This window comes from Salmo salar, chromosome 20 (genome assembly GCF_965601325.2).
Source record: "Salmo salar chromosome 20, fSalSal1, whole genome shotgun sequence".
NCBI lineage: Eukaryota > Metazoa > Chordata > Actinopteri > Salmoniformes > Salmonidae > Salmo > Salmo salar.
Window position 1 is genome coordinate 90,609,984 of NC_138310.1, and position 22,803 is coordinate 90,632,786.

General features: G+C 43.8%; 1 protein-coding gene across 1 annotated transcript in view; it reads left to right on the plus strand.

The window, feature by feature from the left end:
• cadm2b (cell adhesion molecule 2b) overlaps positions 1-22,803 on the plus strand; it is a 468,536-nt gene that overhangs the window by 373,616 nt on the left and 72,117 nt on the right. The gene's annotated exons all lie outside the window — the stretch shown is intronic.

Consider the following 22,803-nt stretch of genomic DNA (forward strand, 5'->3'; position numbering starts at 1 on the left):
TTTCATTTTTATTAATAGGATTTAGATGATTTTTGCCTGCTTTAAATTTAAACATCTCTCTCTCTCTCTCTCTCTTTGTGCTTTACTACCTGATGTAATTTTCTATTAGGTAATATTTTGAAGAATTTCATTATTTTGACTGGTGACTGATGCCCTGGTAGGACTCAGATAGTTACAGAGAATGTTACTGTGTGAAAGAGTAAACCTTAGAATGATTCCACACAGGTATTATCTGATATACATGTCAGTTTAGAATCCAGACAGCAGTTGAAAGGAGTCCATTTAAAAGCTAGATTTTTTTGTTGCCGTGAACCTTGACCTGATATGAATCAGATGGAGCTGCAGTGAGTCACACAGGCAAGGGACAGTAAATATAGCCTGGGTACTGTATATCTGTTGAAGCTAAGTCACCAGGACAGAGGTTGACAAGAGCCTCATATTATGTTGATTGAGAAGAAGAAGTGATATGTCAAGGTCAGTATAGTCTATGTAATATTTAATCAGTTCAATATCAGTCCAATTCAACCTGAAAGAATAGGGCAGATCCAGGGTTGGCTATTATAATTATTATTACTATTATTAGTATCATTATTACAAGTTTTGTAGTATTACTAAAACTATTATTATTATTATTACTATTATAAGTATCATTATTACAAGTTTTGTAGTATTACTAAAACTATTATTATTATTATTACTATTATTAGTATCATTATTACACATTTTGTAGTATTACTAAAACTATTATTATTATTATTACTATTATAAGTATCATTATTACAAGTTTTGTAGTATTACTAAAACTATTATTATTATTACTATTATTAGTATCATTATTACAAGTTTTGTAGTATTACTAAAACTATTATTATTATTATTACTATTATTAGTATCATTATTACAAGTTTTGAAGTATTACTAAAACTATTATTATTATTACTATTATTAGTATCATTATTACAAGTTTTTTAGTATTACTAAAACTATTATTATTATTATTACTATTATTAGTATCATTATTACAAGTTTTATAGTATTACTACAAATATTATTATTATTATTATTATTACTATTATAAGTATCATTATTACTATTATTAGTATCATTATTACAAGTTTTGTAGTATTACTAAAACTATTATTATTATTATTACTATTATTAGTATCATTATTACAAGTTTTGTAGTATTACTAAAACTATTATTATTATTATTATTACTATTATAAGTATCATTATTACAAGTTTTGTAGTATTACTAAAACTATTATTATTATTATTACTATTATTAGTATCATTATTACAAGTTTTGTAGTATTACTAAAACTATTATTATTATTACTATTATTAGTATCATTATTACAAGTTTTGTAGTATTACTAAAACTATTATTATTATTATTACTATTATTAGTATCATTATTACAAGTTTTGTAGTATTACTAAAACTATTATTATTAAAACTATTATTATTACTAGTATTATTATTATTAATATGAATACTATTATTCTTATTATTATTAATGTTACTAGTATTATTACAATTACTACTAGTAGTAGTAGTAGTAGTAGTATTTGCATTATTATTACTATTATTGTTATTATTATTACTGTTATTATTATTATTATTATTACAAGTATTGTATTATTATCACTATTACTATTATTATTCATATCATTATTTTTATTTGTATTATTATTATTTTATTATTATTACTATTATTAGTAGTAGTATCATTATTATTATTATTATTATGATATTACAATTATTATTATTACTATTAGTATTACTATTATTATTATCACTATTGTGATTTCTAATATTTGTATTGCTATTATTATTATTGCTATTAATATTACTGCTATATTTTGTATTATTATTATTATTATTCGTATTATTATGACTATTATTATTAATAGTAGTATTATTATTATTATTACTATAACTGTTACTATTATTATTATAACAATTACTATTATTTTTATTGCAATTACTATTACTATTATTACTATAATGTATTATTATTATTATTACTAGTATTACTATTATTATTATTATGCATTTTTATTATTATTACTATAATGTATTATTATTATTATTATTATGCATTATTATTATTACTATAATGAATTATTATTATTATTATTATTACTACTATTATTAGTATTATTATTATGCATTATTATTATTACTGTTATTATTAGTATTTATATGACTATTATTATTTGTATGCATTATTATTATTACTGTTATTATTAGTATATCCTATTACTATTATTATTATTATGCATTACTATTATTACTGGTATTACTATTATTACTATTATTACTATTATTATACATCTTACTGTTGCTATTATTATTATTATTATTACTGCCAACAGAGCTGTAGATATCACAATGATGTGTTAGACGTTTCTGATTTGTAATGAACCTGAGGGCTGCATGATACACTGAATCAAGTGCTCTCAGGGTAGTGGCTGAGGCCTGCATATATATAACATCACTAAAATCTAAAACCGGCAGTAATGTACATCATACCAGCTCCTTCCTGGCCTCAAAAGAAAAACAAGCCTTATGCCGGTAATAAAAACCTATTCTCAGCTTGAGCTTCCTTATCAAGTTCTCTACATGCACAGTGAAGCTCAGCTTGTCATCAACCCACACACCCAAATATTTGTACACTTTAACTTGCTCTATAGTATGTCCAGCCAATATAGCAATGACATGATTAGTAACATGCCTGGCATTTGAAAATACCATGCATTTTGTTTTACCCGGATTTAGAACCAGCTTAAAATCATACAGATTCTGTTGTATGATGTTAAAAGCTCTTTGGGCTAAAGATAAACTACTACCACTTGAATAAAGAACAGTATCATCTGCATGAAAATGAACATCCGCTGTTACAATAAGATCCCCAATGTTGTTGATATACAAAATGAACAACAGTGGGCCCAAAATAGAACCCTGCGGAACACCTGAGCACATCTCTATGGACTCAGATTTACAACCATCCGCCATTACACATTGTGTACGATTTGATTGTTAATTTATAAACCGATCTAGAGCATGACCAGTCATTCCACTATATTTTAACCTTTGCACTAACACAGCATGGTCCACGGGATCAAAAGCCTTTCGACAAATCATTAAAGAAAAGACACAAAATGTAACTTCTTATCAAGAGCACAGTGGATGTCATTTGAAACCTTCAACGTTGCTGAAACAGTGCTGTGGCCAGACCTAAAACCTGATTGCATTCCATTGAAGATGATGTGTCACGTCTGCTCCCCCCCCCCCCCCCGAGGGCGCCAGGCTGCCCTGCATCACTCACTCCTGCCATCTATTACGCACACCTGTCTTCCCTCGTCACGCGTATCAGCGATATTGGTCTCACCTGGACTCACTCATCACCAGTTTATTACCTCATCCAATATTAGTCAGTTCCCCCTTGCTCTGTTCCCCGCTGTTGCATTAACTGTTTTTAGTCCGTATTACTAGTTTGCTGACGCTGTTCCTGCCTCGTTCCATGTCCGTTCTATATGAAATGTTTGACTCCCCGTACCTGCTTCGTCTCTCCACCGTCAAGCTTGTGTCATGTTGTTTTCTTGGAAGTAGGCCTTTAGCTGCCTACTAACTAAGAACTCCAGTACCTTAGACAAGTACAGACAATTTTGATATGGGTTGATAGTTGTCAAGTAGCGAAGGATCTCCACCTTTCAGGAGAGGCAGTACAAAAGCAGATTTCCATAACTTAAGGATTTCCTTAACATCAAGCGTGAGGTTAAAAATACATGTTGAGGGGGGAGCAAAGATGTCTGCAGCTAGGTGTAGGAGGCGGGGGTCTGGTTCATCAGGGCCAGGGGATTTATTCCCATCAATTTCTTTCAGGGCTTTACACACTTCTGAAACAGAGAAGGATGAAAAGGAGAACCTGGTGATGGAGTGCACCGGGGTGTCAGGTAAATTCATAGGGGACTCAATTATACCTTTGACCTTTTCAAATAAACTGCCTGCATCTAAAAAATGCTGATTCAAGGCCTTTGACTACTTGCCAAAATTTGGATGAATTATTAAAATTATGTGAAGTAGATTTCAGGTAGTGGTGTGGTTTTAATTTACGGATCATAGCCACAACCCATATTTCGAAGTAGTTTAAAAGTCATCCAATCATCTGACGAACCAGACCCTCTTGCTTTAGCCCACATAGCATTTCGTTCCCTCATGATTTTTCTAAGTTCCTTAGTAAACCAACGGTTCTCTCTGCCTTTAATTCTGATTTTGTTTTTTAAAGGGGCCTGTTGCTTACTTCCACAGGATGTATGAAACAGTCCCCTTTACATAGTTAGCATCTGTAAAAGGCTAATTCAACATCAGGGATTAATTCCATTCTATTCCATTCAATCAAATCAAATCAACAAAAAATGTTATTTGTCACATACACATGGTTAGCAGATGCAAATGCGAGTGTAGCGAAATGCTTGTGCTTCTAGTTCCGACCATGCAGTAATATATACTGCTCAAAAAAATAAAGGGAACACTTAAACAACACATCCTAGATCTGAATGAATGAAAAAATCTTATTAAATACTTTTTTTCTTTACATAGTTGAATGTGCTGACAACACAATCACACAAAAATAATCAATGGAAATCCAATTTATCAACCCGTGGAGGTCTGGATTTGGAGTCACACTCAAAATTAAAGTGGAAAACCACACTACAGGCTGATTCAACTTTGATGTAATGTCCTTAAAACAAGTCAAAATGAGGCTCAGTAGTGTGTGTGGCCTCCACGTGCCTGTATGACCTCCCTACAACGCCTGGGCATGCTCCTGATGAGGTGGCGGATGGTCTCCTGAGGGATCTCCTCCCAGACCTGGACTAAAGCATCCGCCAACTCCTGGACAGTCTGTGGTGCAACGTGGCGTTGGTGGATGGAGCGAGACATGATGTCCCAGATGTGCTCAATTGGATTCAGGTCTGGGGAACGGGCAGGCCAGTCCATAGCATCAATGCCTTCCTCTTGCAGGAACTGCTGACACACTCCAGCCACATGAGGTCTAGCATTGTCTTGCATTAGGAGGAACCCAGGGCCAACCGCACCAGCATATGGTCTCACAAGGGGTCTGAGGATCTCATCTCGGTACCTAATGGCAGTCAGGCTACCTCTGGCGAGCACATGGAGGGCTGTGCGGCCCCCCAAAGAAATGCCACCCCACACCATGACTGACCCACCGCCAAACCGGTCATGCTGGAGGATGTTGCAGGCAGCAGAACGTTCTCCACGGCGTCTCCAGACTCTGTCACGTCTGTCACATGCTCAGTGTGAACCTGCTTTCATCAGTGAAGAACACAGGGCGCCAGTGGCGAATTTGCCAATCTTGGTGATCTCTGGCAAATGCCAAACGTCCTGCACGGTGTTGGGCTGTAAGCACAACCCCCACCTGTGGACGTCGGGCCCTCATACCACCCTCATGGAGTCTGTTTCAGACCGTTTGAGCAGACACATGCACATTTGTGGCCTGCTGGAGGTCATTTTGCAGGGCTCTGGCAGTGCTTCTCCTGCTCCTCCTTGCACAAAGGCAGAGGTAGCGGTCCTGCTGCTGGGTTGTTGCCCTCCTACGGCCTCCTCCACGTCTCCTGATGTACTGGCCTGTCTCCTGGTAGCGCCTCCATGCTCTGGACACTACGCTGACAGACACAGCAAACCTTCTTGCCACAGCTCGCATTGATGTGCCATCCTGGATGAGCTGCACTCCCTGAGCCACTTGTGTGGGTTGTAGACTCCGTCTCATGCTACCACTAGAGTGAAAGATCCGCCAGCATGCAAAAGTGACCAAAACATCAGCCAGGAAGCATAGGAACTGAGAAGTGGTCTGTGGTCCCAACCTGCAGAACCACTCCTTTATTGGGGGTGTCTTGCTAATTGCCTATAATTTCCACCTGTTGTCTATTCCATTTGCACAACAGCATGTGAAATGTATTGTCAATCAGTGTTGCTTCCTAAGTGGACAGTTTGATTTCACAGAAGTGTGATTGACTTGGAGTTACATTGTGTTGTTTAAGTGTTCCCTTTATTTTTTTGAGCAGTGTATAACAAGTAATCTAACCTAACAATTTCACAACAACTACCTTATACACACAAGTGTAAAGGAATGAATAAGAATATGTACATAAAAATATATGAATGAGCGATGGCCGAACGGCATAGGCAAGATGCAGTAGATGTTATAGAGTACAGTATATACATATGTGATGAGTAATGTAGGGTATGTAAACATTATATAAAGTGGCATTGTTTAAAGTGACTAGTGATACATTTATTACATACATTTTTCCATTATTAAAGTGGCTGGAGTTGAGTCAGTATGTTGGCAGCAGCCACTCAATGTTAGTGATGGCTGTTTAACAGTCTGATGGCCTTGAGATAGAAGCTGTTTTTCAGTCTCTCGGTCCCAGCTTTGATGCACCTGTACTGACTTCGCCTTCTGGATGATAGCGGGGTGAACAGGCAGTGGCTCGGGTGGTTGTTGTCCTTGATGATCTTTTTGGCCTTCCTGTGACATCGGGTGGTGCAGGTGTCCTGGAGGGCAGGTAGTTTGCCCCCGGAGATGCGTTGTGCGACAGGATGCTCTCGATTGTGCATCTGTAAAAGTTTGTGAGTGTTTTTGGTGAAATTTCTTCAGCCTCCTGAGGTTGAAGAGGCGCTGCTGCGCCTTCTTCACCACGCTGTCTGTGTGGGTGGACCATTTCAGTTTGTTCCTGATGTGTACACCGAGGAACTTAAAACTCTCCACCCTCTCCACTACTGTCCCGTCGATGTGGATAGGGGGCTGCTCCCTCTGCTGTTTCCTGAAGTCCACGATCATCTCCTTTGTTTTGTTGACGTTGAGTGTGAGGTTATTTTCCTGACACCACACTCCAAGGGCCCTCACCTCTCGTCGTTGTTGGTAATCAAGCCTACCACTGTAGGTGTGCATGAGTTGGAGGTGTGCATGGCCACGCAGTCATGGGTGAACAGGGAGTACAGGAGAGGGCTGACAACGCACCCTTGAGGGGCCCCAGTGTTGAGGATCAGCGAAGTGGAGATGTTGTTTCCTACCCTCACCACCTGGGGGAGGCCCGTCAGGAAGTCCAGGACCCAGTTGCACAGGGCGGGGTCGAGACCCAGGGTCTCGAGCTTAATGACGAGTTTGGAGGGTACTATGGTGTTAAATGCTGAGCTGTAGTCGATTTACAGCATTCTTACATAGGTATTCCTCTTGTCCAGATGGGTTAGGGCTGGTTATTCTTTTGTAGTCCGTGATTGAATGTAGACCCTGCCACATACCTCTCATGTCTGAGCCGTTGAATTGTGACTACACTTTGTCTCTATACTGAAGCTTAGCTTGTTTGGTTGCCTTGCGGAGGGAATAACTACACTGTTTGTATTCGGTCATGTTTCCGGTCACCTTGCCCTGATTAAAAGCAGTGGTTCTCGCTTTCAGTTTTGCGCGAATGCTGCCGTCAATCCACGGTTTCTGGTTGGGGAATGTTTTAATAGACGCTGTGGGTACAACATCCCCGATGCACTTGCTAATAAACTCAATGCTAGATACATCATGTAAAAGAAAACTGGAATATCAAACTGCTTCCAGTTTCTTTTCGTAATGACACGTGGAGATTTCTTAGGAATTTTACCATCTCTCACACAGGCAACAGCACAGTGATCACTTGTGTCATTTGCAAAAATACCAGAAGCATTAAAACAATGAGGAGTATTGGTTAAGATCAAATCAATCAAAGAAGATTTCAGAGGATATTTTATATTCAACCAGTTACACTGTTGACAGTCTGAGTGAGATTATACGTGTGCAGTTAGTACGGGTTGGGTCTCTTTATATGTTAATTCATCTTGACCTCTGTGTGAGTTTACGATAGTAATAATCAGGTCCTATTATTAACGCTTACCTCTTAATGGCAAACTGGTGGGACACTTCCTCTTTCCCTCCTCCTCCCCACTCTCCATCCTCCATCCTTCCTCCATCCAACTCCAGTAGCTGCTCAGTGGGGCCTCTGAGAGCTCAGACAAAGGCTAGGCAGTAACAATGGTCCTCTGGAACTAGACCCAAGCCTGCTCTTAATTACAGCCACATATGAGACAGAGAGGAGAGAAGTGGAGAGAAGACCCCTTGCCAGCCTGCCATAGAGCCTCTAGCCTGCTAAAGGGTTCTGGAGTTGGGCCACAGTTACCCACACCGCAACAGCTAACAGCTAGCAGCAAACACTCACTAATTACAACAGAGAGACAAAGAGAGAGAGAGAGAGAGAGAGAGAGAGACAGAAGTTGGGGAGGAGAGGAGGGAAATGCCAGGAGGAGGGAGGGGAGGGGAGAGGAGAGGAGAGGAGAGGAGAGGAGAGGAGAGGAGAGGAGAGGAGAGGAGAGGAGAGGAGAGGAGAGGAGAGGAGAGGAGAGGAGAGGAGAGGAGAGGAGAGGAGGGAAATGCCAGGAGGAGGGAGGGGAGGGGAGAGGAGAGGAGAGGAGAGGAGAGGAGAGGAGAGGAGAGGAGAGGAGAGGAGAGGAGAGGAGAGGAGAGGAGAGGAGAGGAGAGGAGAGGAGAGGAGAGGAGAGGAGAGGAGAGGAGGGAAATGCCAGGAGGAGGGAGGGGAGGGGAGAGGAGAGGAGAGGAGAGGAGAGGAGAGGAGAGGAGAGGAGAGGAGAGGAGAGGAGAGGAGAGGAGAGGAGAGGAGAGGAGAGGAGAGGAGAGGAGAGGAGAGGAGAGGAGAGGAGAGGAGAGGAGAGGAGGGAAATGCAGGAGGAGGGAGGGGAGGGGAGGGGAGGGGAGAGGAGAGGAGAGGAGAGGAGAGGAGAGGAGAGGAGAGGAGAGGAGAGGAGAGGAGAGGAGAGGAGAGGAGAGGAGAGGAGAGGAGAGGAGGGAAATGCCAGGAGGAGGGAGGGGAGGGGAGGGGAGAGGAGAGGAGAGGAGAGGAGAGGAGAGGAGAGGAGAGGAGAGGAGAGGAGAGGAGAGGAGAGGAGAGGAGAGGAGAGGAGAGGAGAGGAGAGGAGAGGAGAGGAGAGGAGAGGAGAGGAGAGGAGAGGAGGGAAATGCCAGGAGGAGGGAGGGGAGGGGAATGTCACTCTGTTCTGTTTTGTTCTGTTCCAGCTGAAGGACAGGTAGGCAACGCTCCCACTTATCTTCACATCCATCCAAACCCCCTCCTCCATCCCTCCATCTCCCCTCCATCCCCCCTTTCACACTCCCCTCCATTCCTCCATTCCTCCATCCCTCTATCCCTCCATCCCTCCATTCCTCTGTACCTCCATCCCTCTATCCCTCTATCCCTCCATCCCTCTATCCCTCTATCCCTCCATCCCTCCATCCCTCCATCCCTACCTCTACTACTCTCTTTGCCCGGTCTTCCTCTCCAAATTCCACAATCAGTCCTCTCTGGTGGCAGCAGCCCTGGCAGACAGGCCCAACTCTCAGCTTGAGGGTTGTGAATAACAATATGTTGTTGGCGATACTGGATACCGGAGCGGTATGTCCAGAAATACGCCATCCAAGCATAATAGTGTTTTGATGGAAGTGAAATGCCATTCAATCTAATCAGGAATGCATTAAGTGATTTGTTGATTAGATATTTGAATCATCAGGAAATACACTGTTTGATATGAGACTGAATAAAACTGTGGTTTAATGGAATGTAATTCATTACCCAGAACACCTGCTTCTGGTCTGTAGCTCTATGGCAGTCCACAATGAGTCCCAAATGGCACCCTATTCCAGGAAGAAGCCCATGTCATTAAGTTAACACTTACCACAGTACTTATGTGAGCTTGGTCTCTTTAACAGTGCTGTGGTGATGCCAGTTGCATAAAGAAATGTGTAACATAATCTGTAACATATGCACTGTTGAAAATTAATTCCCCAAGAGTTGTTTATCCTGAGAAGAGGAGGGGAGGAGAGGAGAGGAGAGGAGAGAGGGGAGGGGAGGGGAGGTTAGGAGATGAGAGAAATGCCAGGAGTGGGGAGGGAGGGAGGGAGGGAGGAGGGAGGGAGGGAGGGAGGGAGGGAGGGAGGGAGGGAGGGAGGAGGGAGGGAGGGAGGGAGGGAGGGAGGGGGAGGTTAGGAGATGAGAGAAATGCCAGGAGTGTGGAGGGGAGGGGAATGCCAGGAGTAGGGAGGGGAGGGGAGGGGAGGGTCAGGAGTAGGGAGGGGAGGGGAATGCCAGGAGTAGGGAGGGGAGGGGAGGGGAGGGTCAGGAGTAGGGAGGGGAGGGGAATGCCAGGAGTAGGGAGGGGAGGGGAGGGGAGGGGAGGGGAGGGGAGGGGAATGCCAGGAGGAGGGAGGGGAGGGGAGGGGAGGGGAGGGGAGGGGAATGCCAGGAGTAGGGAGGGGAGGGGAGGGGAGGGGAGAGGAGGGAAATGCCAGGAGGAGGGAGGGAAGGGGAATGTCACTCTGTTCTGTTTTGTTCTGTTCCAGCTGAAGGACAGGTAGGCAACGCTCCCACTTATCTTCACATCCATCCAAACCCCCTCCTCCATCCCTCCATCTCCCCTCCATCCCCCCTTTCACACTCCCCTCCATTCCTCCATTCCTCCATCCCTCTATCCCTCCATCCCTCCATTCCTCTGTACCTCCATCCCTCTATCCCTCCATCCCTCCATCCTCTATCCCTCCATCCCTCTATCCCTCCATCCCTCCATCCCTCCATCCCTCCATCCCTACCTCTACTACTCTCTCTGCCCGGTCTTCCTCTCCAAATTCCACAATCAGTCCTCTCTGGTGGCAGCAGCCCTGGCAGACAGGCCCAACTGTCAGCTTGAGGGTTGTGAATAACAATATGTTGTTGGCGATACTGGATACCGGAGCGGTATGTCCAGAAATACGCCATCCAAGCATAATAGTGTTTTGATGGAAGTGAAATGCCATTCAATCTAATCAGGAATGCATTAAGTGATTTGTTGATTAGATATTTGAATCATCAGGAAATACACTGTTTGATATGAGACTGAATAAAACTGTGGTTTAATGGAATGTAATTCATTACCCAGAACACCTGCTTCTGGTCTGTAGCTCTATGGCAGTCCACCATGAGTCCCAAATGGCACCCTATTCCAGGAAGAAGCCCATGTCATTAAGTTAACACTTAACACAGTACTAACAGTACTGACATGACTGACATGTTCTGAACAGTATTGCGACCAACTAATAAGACATTACAAACAATTACATAGTAAGACTTTACAATTATTTAATAAGTAGACAATACAGATAATTAAAATACCTGACAGGAAACACATTTAACATTCAGTTGATGCTTTCTATTTCCTGTCCAGTCATATGGTCTATCACATTAGATGTTCATTCTATTTCCTGTCCAGTCATATGGTCTATCTCATTAGATGTTCTTTCTATTTCCTGTCCAGTCATATGGTCTATCACATTAGATGTTCTTTCTATTTCCTGTCCAGTCATATGGTCTATCACATTAGATGTTCTTTCTATTTCCTGTCCAGTCATATGGTCTATCACATTAGATGTTCTTTCTATTTCCTGTCCAGTCATATGGTCTATCACATTAGATGTTCTTTCTATTTCCTGTCCAGTCATATGGTCTATCACATTAGATGTTCTTTCTATTTCCTGTCCAGTCATATGGTCTATCACATTAGATGTTCTTTCTATTTCCTGTCCAGTCATATGGTCTATCACATTAGATGTTCTTTCTATTTCCTGTCCAGTCATATGGTCTATCACATTAGATGTTCTTTCTATTTCCTGTCCAGTCATATGGTCTATCACATTAGATGTTCTTTCTATTTCCTGTCCAGTCATATGGTCTATCACATTAGATGTTCTTTCTATTTCCTGTCCAGTCATATGGTCTATCACAGAAGAATTATTATTTATTTATTTTTCTTGAAAGTGGATTTACTTTTAGCCTGAGAAATATGGATTGGTAAAGAGTTCCATTCAGCTATGGCTCTATATAAAACTGTATATTTAAGCCGATTTGTCCTTGCCTTGGGTTGTCTTAGCTGCCCTGAATTTGCCTGTCTGGTTTGGTGGTTATGCGTGTATTTACTAAACTGCCCTCAGGCACGTCAGAATTATTTCTCTCCCGAGGCTAAGGGGGGGGGGGGGGGGGGGGGCTTGACCAATGTGTGGGGCGGCTAAGAAAATAGTTGCTTTTCATGACTTCAGAGTTATAAAGAAGTTTTCATTTTTTCAAAAGAAGCAAATATGGCACACAGCACATTCAATATAAATGTAGTTTTTAAATTGAATTTGGTCAAAGAATATTCAACAAAATATGCTATAGTCCTAATACAAGTGACCACAAGGCTATGACAAAAACGTCTTTCACGTTGCAAAGGTGAAAGACTTCAGCACCGGACAGCGCTCATGCACTGAAGTCTTTCAGCAATAATAACAACAATACATTCAACAAGTCAACAACAACAAGAAGTGCATTTATTCCACATGCATAATCAGGCAACTGTACATTGGTAATAATGTTTTCAGATGAAATGTCTATCACAACGTCAGAAATGAAATGAATAATATCCAAAGTGTATCCACGACAACGAGAAGTATAATGCATGTAGCCTGTCCACTGTGCAACACACACATGGTGTGTTTCCATCATCACAACCTTAGTGATTATCCTTTTATTGACAAACCAAAAATAACTTGTAGGCCGACGATATACACGCGTCCTGCTGTGCGTTGGTTATAATGTTACTGGAATAAATGTCTATCATAACGGTCGGAAACAAAAGGAATAATATCCGTGGTGAAGCCGCAACGAGAAGTGAATTTACCCTGTGCCTGTCCACTGTGCAACACATGGTGTTAAAACGAGCTGGTTATCATCACAATCTTAGCGGTTCTATTTCTATTGCAAAAATACTTGTAGGCCGACTGGCTGACAATATGCATGCGTCTTCTTGTTCTATCCAAATCCAGATCAGAGCGATTTAAACAATGTTCCCATCACCGGACAGGCGCGATCAATCAGTAAATAAAAGGCATTTCAGTTATTCACCAAGTGTTATTTTTGTAGAAGGACGATGCGTCTGTTGTTGTGGTTCATTGCAAATGAGTCTATAATCTTATAGGCATTCAGGGCCTTGGTTCTTTCTGTTTGTATGGACATTCAGGGCCTTGGTTCTTTCTGTTTGTATGGACATTCAGGGCCTTGGTTCTTTCTGTTTGTATGGACATTCAGGGCCTTGGTTATTTCTGTTTGTATGGACATTCAGGGCCTTGGTTCTTTCTGTTTGTATGGACATTCAGGGCCTTGGTTCTTTCTGTTTGTATGGACATTCAGGGCCTTGGTTATTTCTGTTTGTATGGACATTCAGGGCCTTGGTTCTTTCTGTTTGTATGGACATTCAGGGCCTTGGTTCTTTCTGTTTGTATGGACATTCAGGGCCTTGGTTCTTTCTGTTTGTATGGACATTCAGGGCCTTGGTTCTTTCTGTGTGTATGGACATTCAGGGCCTTGATTCTTTCTGTTTGTATGGACATTCAGGGCCTTGGTTCTTTCTGTTTGTATGGACATTCAGGGCCTTGGTTCTTTCTGTTTGTATGGACATTCAGGGCCTTGGTTCTTTCTGTTTGTATGGACATTCAGGGCCTTGGTTCTTTCTGTTTGTATGGACATTCAGGGCCTTGGTTATTTCTGTTTGTATGGACATTCAGGGCCTTGGTTCTTTCTGTTTGTATGGACATTCAGGGCCTTGGTTCTTTCTGTTTGTATGGACATTCAGGGCCTTGGTTCTTTCTGTTTGTATGGACATTCAGGGCCTTGGTTCTTTCTGTTTGTATGGACATTCAGGGCCTTGGTTCTTTCTGCGTGTGTGGACAGGCAGGCAAGGTTGCTGAGTCGAGGGTTTGCCCAATTTTTTCATTCTGTATATCATGGCGCGTGTACTTAGCATCTCTCGTATTATCTGAGATTTTCTGTGCAACTGTTTTGTCGAATTTGCCTAATGACCTGGTTGACAGCCATGTCGTTTTCTATGTCTCCTCTCTGTGAAAGTCCCTGGTATGCAGTGTAACCCAATGACTCCACGACTGATCTCATACACTCTCTGTTCTCTCTGACTTTTTTCAAATGTCCATCACTCAGAGCATTGCATATCGTTGAGCTAGACTCTTTCTGAATAGTCCACTCATTCCACGCTGTCGTCGCATATTTATGCTCCACACTAGCATTGTGTTTCTTTGAAAAAGAATATTTCTGCCATTTTTTAATCCTCATACCATCTACGATTGAAGCAGCGATACTGCTGTCCAACTTTTGTGGCTGGATAACGCCGAAGAAGAGAGCGCCTTGGTTCTTTAACAGGTGACTGGCTTAAATTACAGGGAGCTGTGGCTGTGCTAACAGCGGTGGCTGTGCTAACAGTGGCTGTGCTAACAGTGCAGCTAACAGTGGCTGTGCTAACAGCGGTGGCTGTGCTAACGGTGGCTGTGCTAACAGGGCAGCTAACGGTGGCTGTGCTAACAGCGGTGGCTGTGCTAACAGCGGTGGCTGTGCTAACAGCGGTGGCTGTGCTAACAGCGTTGGCTGTGCTAACAGCGTTGGCTGTGCTAACAGCGTTGGCTGTGCTAACAGCGTTGGCTGTGCTAACAGTGTTGGCTGTGCTAACAGTGTTGGCTGTGCTAACAGTGTTGGCTGTGCTAACAGCGGTGGCTGTGCTAACAGTGGCTGTGCTAACAGCGGTGGCTGTGCTAACAGTGGCTGTGCTAACAGGTCAGCTAACGGTGGCTGTGCTAACAGCGGTGGCTGTGCTAACAGTGGCTGTGCTAACAGTGCAGCTAACGGTGGCTGTGCTAACAGTGGTGGCTGTGCTAACAGTGGTGGCTGTGCTAACAGTGTTGGCTGTGCTAACGGTGGCTGTGCTAACAGTGGCTGTGCTAACAGTGCAGCTAACGGTGGCTGTGCTAACAGTGGTGGCTGTGCTAACAGTGTTGGCTGTGCTAACGGTGGCTGTGCTAACAGTGGCTGTGCTAACAGTGGCTATGACAGGACCAGGGATTGACCATATAACTGGACAGTACTCTAAGTGTGAAAGGACCAGGGATTGAATCACCTGATTCAGTGTGCTAGATGTTACATACTCTGAACATTTTCTTGTAACAGTAATTCCCTTACCCATCTTAATAATAACAATATGATCTATGTGTTCTGACCGTGATAAAGCTGCTTCCAACATGATGCCTAGTAGATATGTTTTTTTTTCACTTGCTCTACATGTATTCTATTCATCGACACATTCAATTGGGGATCATCAGCAAGCATATATCTTCAACCAAATACAATACATTTAGTTTTGGAAATGTTCAACACCAATTTGTTCATATCAACCCACTCAGACACCATTCTTAGTTCACTGCTCAGTACATCTGTTAGCTCATTACATTGTGATGCTGCGCTATACATTGTAGAGTCATCAGCATACATGACCGCTCTTGCTTTGTTCATTACTGAAGGTAAATCATTAGTAAAGATAGAGTAGAGAAGTGGGCCTAGGCAGCTTCCTTGAGGAACACCACAGTGTATATCTTTACTGTTTGAAAAGCTACCATTAAAGAAAAAATGTAGATAGCTTTCTATCCAGCATAGAGCTGCAGAATTATTTTTTATTTTTATTTTACCATTATTTTACCATTATTTTACCAGGTAAGTTGACTGAGAACACGTTCCCATTTACAGCAACGACCTGGGGAATAGTTACAGGGGAGAGGAGGGGGGATGAATGAGCCAATGGGGATGATTAGGGGATGATTAGGTGACCGTGATGGTATGAGGGACAGCTTGGGAATTTAGCCAGGACACCGGGGTTAACACCCCTACTCTTACGATAAGTGCCATGGGATCTTTAATGACCTCGTTAACATTTGAGTTTACCCGGATGGAAAAATCTCCTCGGTTGTCAATCCAGGTAATCAGCCTTCCCAGACATGTTCTGGAGACCCTCCCTGACTGTGGTGATTTCATTCCGCGTAGAGGAACAGTTTATGGAAAGTGTTTCCTGTGTGGTCTTCAATACATCCACATCCTTCTGGCTTGTTTTAATGTCTTTTACATCTTTATTCAAGTCGTCCAGCCGTTTGTTGGTAGACTTCCTGCTGAAGTATAATTTCCGTAATAGAAACCTTTTCTACTTCTCCAAGAGTTCACGTACCTACCCAGCAGAGATGTGATCCTCCTCTTTTTTTCGGAGGCATGATAGTACTAATAGTAGGACAATGAGAGACGCCGGCAGTATAAAACTCTGGAAATCGGTAGTCCTAAACCCCGGGGACAAATAGAAGTAAGGCCCTAGCCACAAGGTCTAACCGGTTAGCGTGCTTGGTATCCAGCGATAGTAGACCAGGTTGTCTAGCTTGATAGCTAGCAGCTAGGCTAGCTGCTTCGCCGATGTAGTACACCTTGTTTGAGCAAAGGATCCTGGGACATATATCAGTGGGCCCAGTGTTAACGGCTAACTGCGTCGCAGGATCCAGATATGAATAGGAAAACTATTATAAATTGTATTAGTTAACTAGGTAGTTTGTTGTTAAAGTAAAACAAACCCGAGTCTCTAGTCTTGAACTGTGCTTGTTGATGCTCACTTTTCTGATGTCAACGTTGCGAGGGACTGACATGTTCTGTAGTTGCGAGCGGCTAAGGGTCCGTCAGGGAAACAAGGCAAACATGATTCTGCATCACAGGCCACAGTGGTGAGAGGATGTGGTGAAAGGATTCTGGGTCCTGGGGGAGACAGGGTGTCAGAGTAACTGATCTAAACCAACCTTGGTGAGGCCCCATCAGACAAGGTCAGGGTGCAGATTTATGCAGTGCGCTAAGCAGAATGAACAAACACTGGAGCTATCTACGGCTGAGGGGGGGGAAATGGACCTTTACATCACATTGATTTCCTAAAGCACCGAGAAAAGAGCTTTGTCAGCCGCTCGAATTTGGGGGTGATTGTGACGGATCTGTTCAGCATACTGGGCACCTGGCAGGGGTGGGGTTGGGTTCGATGCTGGGATGAGAGAGGGAGGACGGAGGGAGGAGGAGGGAGGAAGAACAGAGGGGGAGGGAGGGAGGAAGAGGAAGGAAGAGGGAGCCCTCCCTGGCCCTGTGTAGAGTGAGTAGGAGGGAGGGAGGGAGGGAGGGGAGGGAGGGAGGGAGGGAGGGAGGGAGGGAGGGAGGGAGGGAGGGAGGGAGGGAGGGAGGGAGGGAGGGAGGGAGGGAGGGAGGGAGGGAGGGAGCCTCACTGGCACTGTGTAGAGTGAGTAGGAGGAGATGGGAGGGAGGGAGGGAGGGAGGGAGAGAGGGAGTTTCCTGGCCCTGTGTAGAGTGAGTAGGAGGAGATGGGAGGGAGGGAGGGTGGGAGGAGGAGAGAGCCTCACTGGCCCTGTGTAGAGTGAGTCGGGGGAGATGGGAGGGAGAGAGGGAGTTTCCTGGCCCTGTGTAGAGTGAGTCGGGGGAGAGGGGAGAGAGACGGTCGGAGTCAGTCATAGATAAGGATTGTATTTGGGTTATTCAAACTTCAGCACATCAATCTGTCAATAGCCTCCCCCCTCTGCCTCCCCGCTGTGCCTCCCCGCTGTGCCTCCCCCTGTTTCTCCCTTCTTCCTTCCTTCCTCCCCCATCATCTCTCTCTGTGTGTCAGGGAGACAGAAGGAGACTACTCATCTCTCTGTGTGTGTTAGGGAGACAGAAGGAGACTACTCATCTCTCTCTGTGTGTCAGGGAGACAGAAGGAGACTACTCATCTCTCTCTGTGTGTGTCAGGGAGACAGAAGGAGACTACTCATCTCTCTCTGTGTGTCAGGGAGACAGAAGGAGACTACTCATCTCTCTCTCTGTGTGTCAGGGAGACAGAAGGAGACTACTCATCTCTCTCTGTGTGTCAGGGAGACAGAAGGAGACTACTCATCTCTCTCTGTGTGTCAGGGAGACAGAAGGAGACTACTCATCTCTCTCTGTGTGTCAGGGAGACAGAAGGAGACTACTCATCTCTCTCTGTGTGTGTCAGGGAGACAGAAGGAGACTACTCATCTCTCTGTGTGTGTTAGGGAGACAGAAGGAGACTACTCATCTCTCTCTGTGTGTCAGGGAGACAGAAGGAGACTACTCATCTCTCTCTGTGTGTGTCAGGGAGACAGAAGGAGACTACTCATCTCTCTCTGTGTGTCAGGGAGACAGAAGGAGACTACTCATCTCTCTCTGTGTGTCAGGGAGACAGAAGGAGACTACTCATCTCTCTCTGTGTCAGGGAGACAGAAGGAGACTACTCATCTCTCTCTGTGTGTCAGGGAGACAGAAGGAGACTACTCATCTCTCTCTGTGTGTGTCAGGGAGACAGAAGGAGACTACTCATCTCTCTCTGTGTGTGTCAGGGAGACAGAAGGAGACTACTCATCTCTCTCTGTGTGTGTCAGGGAGACAGAAGGAGACTCATCTCTCTCTGTGTGTGTCAGGGAGACAGAAGGAGATGAGCCAGAGGAAGTGTGTCATCTTGTGTCATCTTGTCCAACTCTGATATCCTCCAATACTATTTCTCTGCTCTGTATCTCAGAGGCCCTGAACAGTGTTATCTTATACCCCAGAACCTCTCTCATCTCATATGTATCCCTACACCAAGACCAAGACCCCAGCACCTCTCTTCTCTCCTATGTATCCCTCCACCAAAGACGGGCTGTTCTCAGATGCCTCTGGGCACATACACACACACACACATACATAGGAAGCTCTGCTACAAAGACAAATCCAGGATGCTTTGTTTCCTAGGATGCATTTCACCATGATGTTTGTTTTAAACCTCAAAGACTGGCAGATTAAAGATGTAGTTGTTTCTTCTTCTCTCTGGCTGATTAAAGATGTAGTTGTTTTCTTCTTCTCTCTGGCTGATTAAAGCTGTAGTTGTTTTCTTCTTCTCTCTGGCTGATTAAAGCTGTAATTGTTTTCTTCTTCTCTCTGGCTGATTAAAGATGTAGTTGTTTTCTTCTTCTCTCTGGCTGATTAAAGATGTAGTTGTTTTCTTCTTCTCTCTGGCTGATTAAAGATGTAGTTGTTTTCTTCTTCTCTCTGGCTGATTAAAGCTGTAGTTGTTTTCTTCTTCTCTCTGGCTGATTAAAGCTGTAGTTGTTTTCTTCTTCTCTCTGGCTGATTAAAGCTGTAATTGTTTTCTTCTTCTCTCTGGCTGATTAAAGATGTAGTTGTTTTCTTCTTCTCTCTGGCTGATTAAAGATGTAGTTGTTTTCCTTCTTCTCTCTGGCTGATTAAAGATGTAGTTGTTTTCTTCTTCTCTCTGGCTGATTAAAGATGTAGTTGTTTTCTTCTTCTCTCTGGCTGATTAAAGCTGTAGTTGTTTTCTTCTTCTCTCTGGCTGATTAAAGCTGTAGTTGTTTTCTTCTTCTCTCTGGCTGATTAAAGATGTAGTTGTTTTCTTCTTCTCTCTGGCTGATTAAAGCTGTAGGTGTTTTCTTCTTCTCTCTGGCTGTTAAGCTGTAACACAGGAGGTTGGTGGCACCTTAATTGGGGAGGACGGGCTCATGGTAAATGCCTGGAGTGGAATCAGTGGAACTGTATCCAATTCATCTAAACACATGATTTCCAAGTGTTTGACGCCATTCCATTTGCTCCGATCCAAACATTATTATGTGCCTCCTTCCCCTCAGCGGCCTCACATGCCCTACAATTAGCCTTGGTCTGCCTCTGTGTTCAAATTAATAATGATTGTGAGTAACTGGGAGACGACAAAGTGTTGTTAACGAGGAACTTGTAATCGCTTTCTTAGATGTTCAGTGTTATTCTAGCAGTATTTTCAATTAAGCAACTGAAACAACCTGTGTCCGATATGAATAATGGTGAATCATTAGGACCTTTAATGTCTTCATAACCACCTCATTTGTCCTGTGTGATTAAAAGATCATGATTGTCAAACGATCAAACTAACGATACAAAGCAATTACTTCAACTGCTACCAGAGGCTACAGTAGGACGCCCCCCCCCCCCCCCCCCCCCCCCCCCCCGCCACCCCTGGGTGCACATTTTGGTTTTTGGCCCTAGCACTACACAGCTGATTGAAATAATCAAAGCTTGATGATGAGTTGATCATTTTTAATCAACTGTGTCGTGAAATGGCAGCGTAGCCTAGTGGTTCGAGCATCGGACTAGTAACCGAAAGTGTTGCAAGATCAAATCCCTGAGCTGACAAGGTAAAAATCTATTGTTCTGCCCCCTGAACAAGGCATTTAACCCACTGTTCCTAGGCCGTCATTGTAAATAAAAAAAAATGTTCTTAACTGACTAAAGTAGTTAAATAAAGATTTAAAAAAAATTCAAACTTGCACCCAGGAGAGGCCCAGGACTGAGTTTGGGAAACCTGGGGTTAGATGCCCACCATATAGCCTTGGTTCTCCACTGTAAAGGTCATCTAGACAGAATAGATGACCAACAAATTAGGCTCATTTGGTGAATTTGACTTTGACCAATAAAGTCTCAACTTTAACTGGTGAAAAAAAAGTAACGATGAAGAAAGTTATTCAGTATATTTAATGCATAAATGCAAAGATATACAGTAATACCAAATGCACTACAGAATTAATTAACTTAATATGCAAGTCAGTGGTGTATCTGAATATCTTATCCATGTCAAGTAAAAAAACATCAAATTTCGGGTTTGATGTGATTTTTCAATTATGTGGCTATAGAGAGAGTAGCGAGACAATTTGTCTTGTTGTTCACTGAGGTGTGACTGGTCTGTGGTGATACCTTCACTGAGGTGTGACTGGTCTGTGGTGATACCTTCACTGAGGTGTGACTGGTCTGTGGTGATACCTTCACTGAGGTGTGACTGGTCTGTGGTGATACCTTCACTGAGGTGTGACTGGTCTGTGGTGATACCTTCACTGAGGTGTGACTGGTCTGTGGTGATACCTTCACTGAGGTGTGACTGGTCTGTGGTGATACCTTCACTGAGGTGTGACTGGTCTGTGGTGATACTTTCACTGAGGTGTGACTGGTCTGTGGTGATACCTTCACTGAGGTGTGACTGGTCTGTGGGTGATACCTTCACTGAGGTGTGACTGGTCTGTGGTGATACCTTCACTGAGGTGTGACTGGTCTGTGGTGATACCTTCACTGAGGTGTGACTGGTCTGTGGTGATACCTTCACTGAGGTGTGACTGGTCTGTGGTGATACCTTCACTGAGGTGTGACTGGTCTGTGGTGATACCTTCACTGAGGTGTGACTGGTCTGTGGGCGATACCTTCACTGAGGTGTGACTGGTCTGTGGTGATACCTTCACTGAGGTGTGACTGGTCTGTGGACGATACCTTCACTGAGGTGTGACTGGTCTGTGGTGATACCTTCACTGAGGTGTGACTGGTCTGTGGTGATACCTTCACTGAGGTGTGACTGGTCTGTGGTGATACCTTCACTGAGGTGTGACTGGTCTGTGGTGATACCTTCACTGAGGTGTGACTGGTCTGTGGGCGATACCTTCACTGAGGTGTGACTGGTCTGTGGTGATACCTTCACTGAGGTGTGACTGGTCTGTGGTGATACCTTCACTGAGGTGTGACTGGTCTGTGGGTGATACCTTCACTGAGGTGTGACTGGTCTGTGGTGATACCTTCACTGAGGTGTGACTGGTCTGTGGGCGATACCTTCACTGAGGTGTGACTGGTCTGTGGTGATACCTTCACTGAGGTGTGACTGGTCTGTGGGCGATACCTTCACTGAGGTGTGACTGGTCTGTGTTGATACCTTCACTGAGGTGTGACTGGTCTCTTTTGAAGCTGATGTAGCTGATGTAGCATCATGCTGCTAACAGAAAGGTCATCTCAAACCTGTCATCGCTCGCACAGCATTTCAGACACATGGACGCACACACTCACAACACACACACACACACACACACACACACACACACACACACACACACACACACACACACACACACACACACACACACACACACACACACACACACACACACACACACACGCACACACACACACGCACACACACACACACACACACACACACACACACATACACACACACCTTTCTCAGGTAGGTCATCTGACACAGCAGAGCACAACCAGTGTTTCCCACTCAGCAGTAGTACCTGCTGTTACAGCCAGCCAGCCACAGGAGAGCACAGGGAGAGGCCTCTTCATTTAATAAATTATACATTCTTAATCCTGCCTCGCCAAGGCACAGTCGTCCCTCTTTTCAGACACATCCCGTCTGTAGCCCTACCTCTATACACTTCTTTCTAACCCTGTCTACAGACACTCCCGTCTAGCCATACACACAGACACTCCCATCTAACATATGGCTATGTTTCAAACGGCACCCTATTCCCAATATAGTGCACTACTTTTGACCAGGGTCCATGGACCTCTAGCTACAGAGTAGAGACAAACTCCTCTCATTTGAAGGAATGTGAACTATATTGGATCCTATTCATGTGTGTCTGATGGTTCTTCCTGTGTGTCCCCCAGCTCTGTGTGTCTGATGGTTCTTCCTGTGTGTCCCCCAGCTCTGTGTGTCTGATGGTTCTTCCTGTGTGTCCCCCAGCTCTGTGTGTCTGATGGTTCTTCCTGTGTGTCCCCCAGCTCTGTGTGTCTGATGGTTCTTCCTGTGTGTCCCCCAGCTCTGTGTGTCTGATGGTTCTTCCTGTGTGTCCCCCAGCTCTGTGTGTCTGATGGTTCTTCCTGTGTGTCCCCCAGCTCTGTGTGTCTGATGGTTCTTCCTGTGTGTCCCCCAGCTCTGTGTGTCTGATGGTTCTTCCTGTGT